The 12210-nt window shown below is 44.2% G+C and overlaps 1 protein-coding gene across 1 annotated transcript in view; it reads right to left on the minus strand.

Annotated features, from left to right (window-relative positions):
• Positions 1-9144, minus strand: part of KBTBD11 (kelch repeat and BTB domain containing 11) — a 20602-nt gene extending 11458 nt beyond the window's left edge. The window contains exon 1 of the mRNA XM_063330350.1: positions 8771-9144. The gene's annotated coding sequence lies outside the window, so the exon portion shown is untranslated. The remainder of the gene's footprint in view (positions 1-8770) is intronic.
• Positions 9145-12210: the final 3066 nt, after the last annotated feature.

Raw genomic sequence — 12210 nt, forward strand, 5'->3', positions numbered from 1 at the left:
TTCTAAACAGTTGTCATGACCAGAGAAAAGGCTTCCTAACAGTGATATCCATTGAGACAACCATTCTCTAAAAAGGAAACTATCTTGTTGAGCTCCTTCCAGTTTAGACTCTTCAGAAGTAGTTAGGGAGGAGCCATGTCTCTCAGGAGTTCTCACACCAAAAAGGAAATAACACTCCCACAAAAGCAAAATCTAGCAAAGGTTAAGTGCAAGTCATCTGCAATATCTCTTAGAAGAAAGAAAGTCTAACAGAAAAAGAACAGTCAGAAACAATGTTTTGAGTGATTACAACACCTTTGGGGAAAACTCCAGGGCTAATGGGATGTCTTCATCACTAATGCACTACAGATCAGGAGATAATGGCATACCAATACCATACTGAATAAAACACAACTTTTTTATGGAGAACTGCTGCTAGTTCTGGAAATGGCCTTGTAATTACAGTTCTAGATATAAGGTGAGAGCATGTGGTTACGTCTGTGATAAACTGAAGTTTGGCTACTTTCATCATATCTGGACACAGCTACATTAGATGAACAGCTGTAGATAACATACCAGCATAGTGCTACAGCTGAAAGGATGAATGCAGTCCTTGAATGTCTGTACTGGGAAATATGGAGTAACAGTAGGGAAAAGGTTACCTTTCATCTATAGCATTAGTAGGTTTGCAATGGAACATGATGGATGGATGGATAACACTTCACTGAGAGACTCACAGCAGCACTCTGCAACCAGATACGAGCTTACTCTGTCTCCACACAGTGTATGTCCGTCTCAAGCCAACTCCCATGCAAAAAGGTCCCTAGCTTAGGCACCACTTCACAGCCACACTTCCATGGTTTTGGAGAGAAGGTGGCTTGTGCTGGTAGCTTGGAGAACAGGTAGAGCAAGCCTTAGTCAGCCTGAGAAATGCAGTGCTGACACTTCTTCAGGGCTTGGTATGTTTGCTCTGTGACTTGATGACTGCACGTTAAGTGTAAGCACATGAAAATTCTGCATACTGATGGCTGCCTTAGGCTGGTGGAGAAAGCCCTAAACAAACCAAGGAGTGGAAGCATAAACAAAGCAAAATATTTACACTACTGGGTGGGGGGAAGACTACCACAGCATATTGTGGATACTGAAAGTTTACATGAATGGATGGGGAGAGTGAAGAATGGGCTCAAGGAAGGGAAATCTATTGAAGGTGACCAATTACATCCTAAACATTAGAACTGCGTCCAGCTTAGGAGGATCCTGAGTTGGAAAATGGTTAGAGTACTAATACTCAAAGATGAAGTAGTATCCCATGGGAAAATATGCATTTTTACCCTGCTACACGGCTCTTTCAATACTGGATTATGGTCCACGTGGGAGGCAGGATGCTGAACTAGCTGGACATTTGATCTGACATGGGAAGACCTTTATTCTGATGTGATGAAGGAGATCTGGAGTGTGTACATTGCTGGAAGGAACTTGGGAGTCCAGGGGGAATGAAATTTGACAGAAGCAGACTAGTTGATCTAGTGATTCTTTCTGACCTAAGTTCTGGAAATTACCATACACCAGGAATACTGACATCAAGCAAAGCATCAGCCTGTGATGATGAAAAGCCTCATCTGAGCGTTAGTGTGGTTAGCTGCTGTTGGTTGCAGAAATACTTTTCAGCCAGCATTAAACTGTTGTAAACAAATAATTGCAAACGTGTTCAAAGTCTCCGAGAACACCGTGGCAACGTTGGTACTAATAAAGGAGGAGAATATCCACTGAGAAGCCAAGTCAAGCAAACCAGCAGATTTCTTCAGATAGATTTGTGAAAATAAAAGAAGAGTCAGGATTGGTTTGGTTTTGCATTCCAGAAAAGCATTTGATCCCCATGAATGTACTGCATTCTTGCAACACCCCTGCTATCCATTGCATTTAATACAGAAGATAGGCCAATATAATTGGAGGAAATAAAATTCCTTGTTTAAGATAAAACTCGATTTTGCTTTTAATATCATTATGAAAAGGACATACAGATTAAGGAACTCAAAGCACCAGAAATCTGCCAAAGTATGTCATCATTGTGCTTGAGAAAGACAGAATGTGAAAAGTAACAATAGACTTCGAAGGAAAGCCAACAGAGTCCCGTTCTTCTGAGACTTATGCCTAGGAAAAGAAAGTAAACGGAAAACTTCTAGAGGAGGGAATAATGAAACCACTTATTTTTCCAGACAAACTTGAAATCAGGTACTTAAGATAAAAAAGCCCCGCTTTTAAAGACAGAACAGGCTCACTGATTTCTTGACAAATTAAGTAAGCGATGCTTAAAAAGGCAGAGGTCCTTCAGATACATGGTGGATGGTACCCTTCTTATTTTTGGAGATCATATATTGTTTCTTTGCCCAGATACTTTTTCAAACTTAAGGTTTACAGTCATTCTAGCCACAGCTAAAAAGTACACTACATCCAGTTAGATTTACAAAATAGTTCCAGGTTTCTGCAGACATTATCTCTACACAGACTTTGAAGTGGATTCAAAGATGGAGAGACATGCTGCTGTGCTAAGCATGGCAAAGGCTGACTTTAAGGGCAGTTTTATCTGGCAGATGGCAGTGCAACAGACAGATAAGACCTAAGACAGCTATATCAGATAGCAAAAAAAGCCTCCAGAATGACAGCCCAATCTGAAAGAAGGATAAGAATTAGCTTGCCCAGACTTCTCTCTGCCATGGCAGAAGTGCTACTGGTAAAGTTTGCTGTTGGGCCTACAACTGTGAACTATTAGGTGACTCATGGGAGTCTGCCTTCTTTTATTTATTATTTCATGGAAACCAGGCCAAGGTGGAGAGACATGGGGCAGGCCTGAGGCCATATTCCTACACAGAATTGATCTGTGTGTGGGATGCACCTCCCAGTTCTCCTGCAAGGGCAGAGACGCATGTTGTGTGTCTGAGCTGTACAGTACTGCTGATCTACCTGTAACCAGCTCCTGGAATGGAATCTGGAACACATGGACAGGTTCTGTACCCATACACATCGTGTGGCTATAGTCAGATGCCAATTGATTCGGACTCTCAAAAACCAGCATATGAGAGCTACCAAGAGCTAGCTAGTAGAAAAATACCAGAGACCATGGTGATGAAGTGCTTAACTTGTGCGATCAGGAGGTGTCTGGGTACCTCAGCCCAGAATCCTCTTAAAAGTAAATCTAAATTATTTTAAGCCCCATGGGAAACTTGCCGCTGCTTCTTCCTTCATCTGACAAGGTTAAGACCCCCAAATGTCAACAGAGTGCCCAAATCATCAAGCCCATGAGAGGAGGGTTACTGTCCTTCAGACTAAAGCTTATTACTTTTCACTGAAACAATAAAAAATGTTACTGAGGGAGAGAAAGAAGAATCCTGGGTTCTGTTCTCTGATGAGAGGGAACTTTCCGTACTTCATCCTATTGCCTTTGGTGTGGCAGGGCTCAGTTATATGCCTGGAGATCCAAGCCGTCTCAGCTTGTGCTAGGACTGAAAAAGGCTTTTGCTGATCTCAAAGCAGAAACACATGCTAGAGTCATAGGTACTTCTGCGGCAAGACTTTACTATCAGAAATACTTGTAGGCTGTCAGCACGGATTTCAGCATGCAATGGGAATGTTTTTAGCAGCAACTGTGTAACTGAGGGCTTAACAAAATACGAGGATACTCCATGTGGTCATCGGAACTAAACAGGGGAAGAGGAGAAAATTGAGTGTAATGCATGCTATTGCATTACTAGAAGGTAACAGTTGCTGGCCAGTCAGAGACAGAAATAAAATAGGTTTCTATTAAAATAATCTTATTTCCATGGCCTGACACTTTCTGCATTGGATACATAACATTTTTTACTGTAATGTGAATTTCATATGCTGAGCCTGGGTGTTCAGACAAAGGCTTCCTGGCTGCACCAATTTCTCTGACAACACTCACCTTTTGCATTTATAATTTAGTGCAAACAATTCAATATCTCTCACAATATTTTTTTTTCCATTTAACAGGGCAGATAGGATACAGTTAAGATGCCTGAATTCAAGAGACAGAAAAGACTGCCTGGTTATCTAATCTTATTACTGCAAGAACAGGCCAAAGAATTTTAGTCGTGTACCAAGCCAATAACTCCTGGCTGAATTAGGTCAAAGCATTGTTCTGCTCAAATCATTCGTCTCACATCTATACAGCTTCTCTGTTTTGGCCAACGACCTTCATGGAAAATCAGGTGTCAAATGGATCACCTTGGATACCTTGAAGAAATATACACGCCACTTTTCACTTTGGACTTCACTTTTTCATCTTCTACAGTTTGGTATCTGCTGACTTGGCAGCATTCTGTTTTCCCAAAGTGATCCATTATCTTTCTCAAGAGACGTACAGACTGGCAGCACAATTGTGTGCCTCAGGACTGTCCCATCTGCTTTTGGATTTCCTCACACGGAGGAGAAGTAAAGATTGTAGTACGGCTGACTAACCTGATTCAAACATGTCCTTTTCAAGTGCTACAGGATAAAAGCTTGTTAATGCATGCAGTGAAATTTGCATCATGTGTGACAGTCATGGTGCTATTCTTGCATTTGTTAGGTAGAAATCTGGGCAAAGCTGAACAGATCAGGACCTGGAGTAAGAACGAAGACATTCAGATCAGGATGTGAGGCAGAGAGGTGTTTATGGTTATGATTCGGGAGGTGTGAGAAGAAGCACAGATTCAGGTGTCCTGGTTTGTGGTTCTTGATCATTTTGAAATTTTGATATTTCACTTATAAGTCTAAAATTTGGTTGCTTCTGATGAGGGAGAGGTTTTAGATACACATCAACACCATCTCCTCAAAGCAGATATTGAGGCTTTTCAGCCACTGTACTCTGAAAAGATGCCTGATTTTGGGGGTACAATAGAAGTATTTATTTCCCCATAAGGCTGCAAAAGGTCTTGGCAGGGATACTGTCCAGGCATTGGGCTAACAATCTAATAGAACCTTGTAACTCTGTTGCCCATCATAACAGCCTTCTGGTCTTCTGCTACAGAGAATGAGTGGTATATTCTTCATTCTGACCAACCAGATGCAGCACCAGTGAATTTTATCATATGAATGCAACACGAACATTCTTTGCCCGTCTCCTGTGTAAAACTTCTTGGGACACATGGCACTAACTCCAAAGCTCACAAAGCAATACACTCAAATGACATTTACTTTACTGTTTCTGCATCTGCTGTAAAAACAAATTCCTTCAGGACTCTATTATCAGTTGTTATTAAACAAGAAATATGTTGTCTGTGTACTGCCCACTTCTACGGCTTTGGATGTGCTAGTAGCCTGCAGTTAGAAACTTCCACCTAAGTTTCACAGAGCTTTTTAATAACGCCAGAGTCTGACATCACTTTAAATCCTATCCCTTTTGTAATCAAGGGAAAATTTCCATTAACTTCATGAGCATCTGGATTTCCTACACTGAACATACAAATGTGTACAGTAGCTGTTTTTGAACTGAGGCAATGTGGGGAGTTGCAGTAAAGAAGAGATGAAAGAAAGCTACAGGATAAGAGAAGAGCTCTCCCATGAAGAGATTTGTCTTTGACTGACGGAATCAGAACGTTTGTTGTTCGCATGCCATTCCTGTAGCAAAGGGTTGGCTTTTGGTTCTTACTGTCTAACACTTTAAAATATGGGTTGCAGGAATAATAGTTTATCTCCAGAGCTTAGGGCCTGTTCTTCCAATCTACTTACAAGAGAGGGAAAGAGGAAAGCAGAACTGCTTCCAAAAAAAAAAAAAAAGTAATAAAAATTATTGCAGATCTCTGACACGTTGACAGTCTGAAATGATTCAGAAGTCCAGGAGCCTTCCAGCAGTTAGAAATCCACATGCAAAGCTTACTCTGCTCCTTAAATACTCCTGGATGAATCAGTGTCCAGAAAAACAACAAACAGCTTGTGCTAATCTGTGAATGTGTACATGTAAAATAACTTCAATACTATTAATTAATGCAAATCATGTTGTGACAGACAACATAACAGCATGGAAGCTGCTTGTCCAACTTATGTGGATTTGTATGGAAAGGTTGCAGTTTCTGGCGTGTTTCAGAGTGAATTAAAGAAGGCTGTCAACCCATCTGTTTTAGCCAGAGGCATAGCAATGGCAGCTCGAGAAATATCGCACCTGAAAAAGGTTTATGTGACACATCTTTTTTCTCCCTCTGACACACAGTGCAAAATCTGTAGAACTACTGGATTTTTTTTGCAGCTTGTTTTGCATTAAATAAACTGACTTAACCAATCATGAATTCCTGCCATCCTCACTGATGAGGTATAAGAAACTGGAAAGTACCAAATGTGCAGTGCAGAACAAAAGACCTGGCCAACTCTTTTTTGCATTAACACTCAATCACCCATGTACAATACTGACCCAGCCTTGTAATTGTTTCAAAGCCAAAATTGCTGATTAGCTTCCAAGGAGCTTTTTAGGATGAGGACAGAGAAAAGGCTACAGAATTGTCAACACTGTCTAAGGAAAACACAGCACGTATGGTGCCGACCCTGCAGAGACTTACATGCAGATTTATATGCTCTGTGTCTAATGCCAACATCTACATACGTAAACTGAGTGTTTGCTTAATTAACAGCAGAGGAAGGCAAAATCTCTATCCATTCACCGTATTGTCACGTGGTTACAAGTGCTGGCACAAGAAAGTGGGCAGGAAGGTATGGCCTGGGCTCGGGAAGGAGCAGGGTCCCTTCCCGCTCAGTGACAGCTCAGTCATAGATCAGGTTAAACTGGTTGTCAAACCCTGAACTGCTATAAAGTAATTCTTCTTCAATGAAAGGAACTAATCACGCCTGTTCTCTTACAAAACAACACTGAGACCAAAAATGAAGCAGAAAGAACAGATGATAATAATACCATTGAAAAGTAAGAGAGCAGATATTAAAAATGTCATGTCCCAAGAAGGCCAGTGAGATCAAACACAATGAAAATGAGCTCATTTTTTAAATGGGTAATTCCAAGCTTTTCAGCTTCTGTTCACAGGAAAGAAACAGCCTCCTAACTGCAATGCTGCAGAATCTCAGTAGGGATAAACAGCAAAACCCCTGCAAAACCCATACAAGATCTCACAAGGCAAAAAAGAAAAAAAAAAAAAAAGGGTTTAATTCTACTTTAAAAGAAATTGCAGGACTTCCTTTCATGTTTTATTATACATTTCTTTAGCAGCCAGCTGCCCCTAATATCCTCTTGCAACAGAATACTACAGGATGCCGAAACCCCTAGCAGTAGGATCTGGATCCAGTCATCTAACCACATCACTGTCTCTACAGTAACCTAGGCCAGCCCTAAATACTATAATCCTGCTTTACTACAGTAAAGCCAGTTAATGGCTTTCATTGAATGTTCCTGCCAAATAGTGGTGCTCTAATATTTATTGACATTTCAAATCTGTCCATCTATTTGGACTACGTGTTACACTGAAAAGTGATGCAAGCAAAACATTTGTAGAAGAAAGGAAGCTATTAAGGATTTCAGTCTTTTCATATTGTCAAGGTGAGGTGCAGTCCTGCAAACTCCAGCTTCTAAGAGTGTCACCATTGACTTCAGTGACACTACTGCCAGGAGTGAGTCCCTGAGGAATGTGGGGGGAGCTGGGGCAGGAACAGGACCAGCCCTCAGCTCTATGGCAGGATCTCATCAGACAGTGCCAGGAGCACTGGATGACCAGAGAATCCCATTGGCATGCACTGGAAGAATTAAAGAGTTAATAAATGCTGGGTGATGGGCCTTGGGAAGAGGAGAATGCAGAACAGGAAGGATGGGCCAAAGAGTTAAACCTGGGAGCAAATATTGCTGTGTCAATACTAGTGACAATTTAATTCTTTTCCATAAACATCCCATTTAATGCCTTTTTGGGAGACAGATGGTTAAGTCTCTGAAAAACAGAGGAGCTCTTTAGCTTCTCAGATCTTATAAAAGGATTGTTCTATTTTATTGCTATTCTATTTTTTATTGCCCTACTTTTTTCTAGCTTTTTGTTCTAGTTCACTGTTGTTCAATTTAGTTGCTGTGGAAGAGCTTTACAGAATATTATTTCTATGGGGGTTTTATTTTTCCTTGATGGGTAAAAAAAAAAAAAAAAGTTGTAGGATTTAATACTATCATTTTCTGCGCTGCGTGTGAGTCCGGGTTCGGGAGCCGGCTTTTTGTTGCTTTATAAAAGAGCAGACATAAAAGCCTACCGGCTTCGGACCATTGAAATCCAGTAGGACTTTTCTTCAGGCATCTTCCACCCTGCAAAATCCTGCACGCCGGTGAGCACCCAGGGCTTGCTTTTAGTAGGATGGGGAAGCACGCCATGAAGAATTTATAGCGGGAAGCAATCTGCCGCCGTTCCACATCCCTAAACGCTAGCGTAAAAGAGTCATTTAGATTTTTTTTTTAATAGGTCAGCAGGATTAAAAATAATAATAATAATAGTACGCAGGCACCAGGTTTGGCTCCTCTGCGACATACGGAGAAGGGAGATGGGGATGTGCCCGGCCTCCCTCCTGCCTCAGGGAAGGTTGGATTAAGGGGGACTGAGGGAAGAGGAAGATACGATTAAAACCTGACGGTCCCCCAAATCTCCCCCCCACACACACACGGCTACCGTGGCTCCGCGTCGCGTTTTTTACCTCAGTTATCGGCAGATACCGGCACCAACCCCCCCGCAGGCTCCGCGGCGGCGGGCCGGGAGGGGACTCGCCCGACCCCCCTCCCGGCCCGCCGCCGCGCTGCCTCCCTGCTCCCCTCCTGACAAGGGCTTACCTTTCGGCGACGGCCGCTCTGGGGAAGCTTCCTCCGCCCCACCTCCCTGCCGGAGCAGGAGCCGGCGGAGGCGGGGAAGGGAGAAGCCGGGAAGGAGAAGCGGAGAGCGACGGGGCGATGCCAGGCGACGCAAATGGCTGAAGCGCAGGGGCCGGGCTGGCGGAGGGGGCCGGGCGGTCGCTGTGTGGAAGGGGCGTTCAGCCCCTTTGTTCGCCTGACAGACAGACAGGGAGGGGAGGGGAGGAGGGGGCGCAGACCTGTTGCAGGGGCAGCCGCTGAGGCGGGAAGCGGCGGCGCCGCTGCGGAGGCCGGCTGCCCGCCCTCCCCCGTTGGAAGGAGGCGGCGGATCGGATCGGCCCCACCTGCCCGCCCTGAGGAGAAACTCCCTCCTGGCAGGGCCGGGCGGGGAAACGGCGGGTCCTCACCTCCGAGCTGGGTGTGGGGGGAACCGTCCCTGAGGTAACCGGGGCGGCCGCACCGCCCTGAGGCAGGACCGGTGGGAGTTCGCTGAAGCGGCCCCGGCCCCAGCGCGGTAGACACGGAGCCCTGAGCGGAGCCCTGACTGACCAGGGCCTGTCCTCTGCCTCGGTCGGGGGCGCGAAGCCACGGGGAGGGTTTCCAGCTGGGTTATTCCGTTCTCTGCCCGACGGAGAAGCAAGGGCTTGGAGGCTAGGTGGCTTCTGTTGGGCTGCACTTTGGGTCTGGGTCCCATTTTATAGAATTGTCTAGGTTGGAAGGGACGTTTCAGATCATGGAGTCCAACCATCAACCTCACGTTGACAAAACCATCGCTAAACCATGTCCCTCAGCACCACATCTACACGTCTTTTAAATACCTCCAGGGATGGTGACTCAACCACTGCCCTGGGCAGCCTGTTCCAGTGTTTGATAAGCCTTTCAGTGTAGAAATTTTTTCCTAATATCCAGTCTAAACCTCCCATGGTGCAACTTGAGGACATTTCCTCTTGTCCTATCGCCTGTTACTTGGGAGCAGAGACCGACCCCTACCTCACTACAGCCTCCTTTCAGGTAGTTGTGGAGAGCAATAAGGTCTCCCCTCAGCCTCCTCTTCTCCAGGCTAAACACCCCCAGCTGCCTCAGCCGCTCCTCATAATACTTGCTCTCCAGACCCCTCACCAGCTTCATTGCCCATCTCTGGACTCGCTCCAGAAGCCGTGACTCTCATTAAGATTCCCAGAATTAGACCCGTTTCCTAGTTTCTTGAAAAAAAAACCACCCTCATGTTACATTAGTAACCCTTGGTCTGCTCTTGATGCTGTCGGTGGTATTTACCCAGCTCACGTCCCACCACCAGCTGCAATCTGACTCATACCAAGACAGCAGACACCGACACCACGCTATCCAAACCTTTCTAAACCATTGCTGGTGCCTGGATATATCATATTGCTGTTGCAAGATATAGTTTTTCTATGATACTGCTGTCTCAAAACAGTACTCATCTGCAGCTTTTCTCTTTCCCCCTCTTTCCACTGACTCCAGGGTCCCGTCAGACTGGTTCTCCTGCAGCCGCCCAGCAAGTGGCTCCCAGCCCTGGGAGAAGCTCCTGAGCAGACTTGAAAAGCTACTCTCGTCTCCTCTCTCCAATTAACCCGACGGTTCAATTCTTCCGTGCTGGTAGTGTAACCATTGCAGCTCTGTGTTCTTCCAGCTTCGTGGTGGTGATGATTAAGCGTGATTGGGTGCCTTCTCATTCCTTTTGTCCCATTGCTCCTACTATTTGACTTCAGTTTTGCTAAAACTCTTATGTGTTGAGTTAGCCCTTAATATGCTAAAGTGCTTGCATGCAGTGCTGGGTAAGTGTAACCACTTGAAACCCTTGGCTCCACTCACATTGTGCACTTACTTAAGTGCAGTGCTTAACCAGAAGGCTGGTTTTCCAGCTGAGGTCATGTCTCATCTCTACTGAGAGAGGCCGGTGTGCTTTTTGGTGCCATAAGATAAATAAGTAATAATCATACAGTGTCACAGGGGTCTTAGAATAATTGGTAATGACAACATATGGCTTTAGCATAATTGCAAATTTCCTGCTGTCCCCTGATTTGGGTCCATTACATGATTGGGCTGTTATTTTCTGTACATAGTTTTATTCTTCCCTAGCTGGAAGAAGTTTCCGTGTGATACAGCAGATCCATTAAAGCCTGCCAGAAATAACTCTTCTCTCCTGACATCAGGAACTAATCTTCCTGCTGTTTCATGTTACTTTATATACAATATATTTCAAGATGACACTGAAATTAGACAACTGATCCAAGTCTGTGAAAATCATTTTCACTTTTAAAATCCCCGTTATTCTATTCTTATGTGGAGGATTGTCTCCCCTTAAGGTATCTGACTTCTGTTCACACTGATGAGAGTTACGTGGCTGCAGCAGCAGTATCATATCTGAGATCATTTGAGACTGTTCTGACTCATGCTTTCTGAATATATGACAATTTTAAGCGCTACTGGATTTGCTTAGCTCCTCTTCACATTTAACTGCCGCATCGCATTCCAGTCTGTGTGTACACAGAGATGTCTGAACTACAGTTTCTGGAGACGATTGAAAATCAGTGGTGGGTAGGAAGTAGCATATTGTGTGTTTATGGGCCATACTTACCCCTGTGGTTAGAGCCAGCAAAAGACCTGTACGAAATCCAAGCTCCACAGAGGTCGTAGCCTGAGAAGTCAGGTAGCACTTGGCTGTTGCAGACTTCATCCTCTGCCCTCACTGAACATTGCCAGAAGCAGATCGGGTCAAATGATCTCAGTCTCCTTTTTGAAAGTTTAGCTTTGTGCAGTGATTCCCTAACTTTGTGAGCCTCAGCGTATGGTCCTCCCTCCAAGTTTCTTTCCAGTGCCCCATGTACCTTTGTCATCAAACCTTTAAGTGAAAACAGATATAAAGGAGATTTACTGACCTCTTAGCATAATTTTTGCAAAATACCACTGCTCTGTGGATTTTCGGCTGCAAAACGTCCCATGGAGAATAAGGCAGCTCATCAACCAGCCTTTAAGTTTTCTGTAGAACTGGAGAAGATGCTAAAAACTGGGACACCCATTGTAGAAATCATCTCAGTTCTAGTTGTTTGATTTCCCTACTTAACTTGAGTTCCCTGAGGCTCCATTTATAATTAATGCACAGGAATAACCACGTCTGGAGGGCAATTTTTCTCACCTCTCTTAGACATCTTATCTTAGGATGAGGTGAATCATCCTTTGGTATTCCTTGTTTCTCTCCATTAGCTGTAAAGTCAGACTGGTACAGCTGTAGAAAATTAATTTTTAAAAACCTAAACTACATGAGATAAATCATTATCCCAGTGCAGAGAAGGCCCTGTCCTAAAGAAATCAAGCATCACACATCATTTGTTACCTGTCTTCTACTTCCGTAGCCGAGCCAACATGACAAATATTCGGAGGGACTGAATGCTTGCTACTCC

This window comes from Chroicocephalus ridibundus, chromosome 3 (genome assembly GCF_963924245.1).
Source record: "Chroicocephalus ridibundus chromosome 3, bChrRid1.1, whole genome shotgun sequence".
Taxonomy (NCBI): domain Eukaryota; kingdom Metazoa; phylum Chordata; class Aves; order Charadriiformes; family Laridae; genus Chroicocephalus; species Chroicocephalus ridibundus.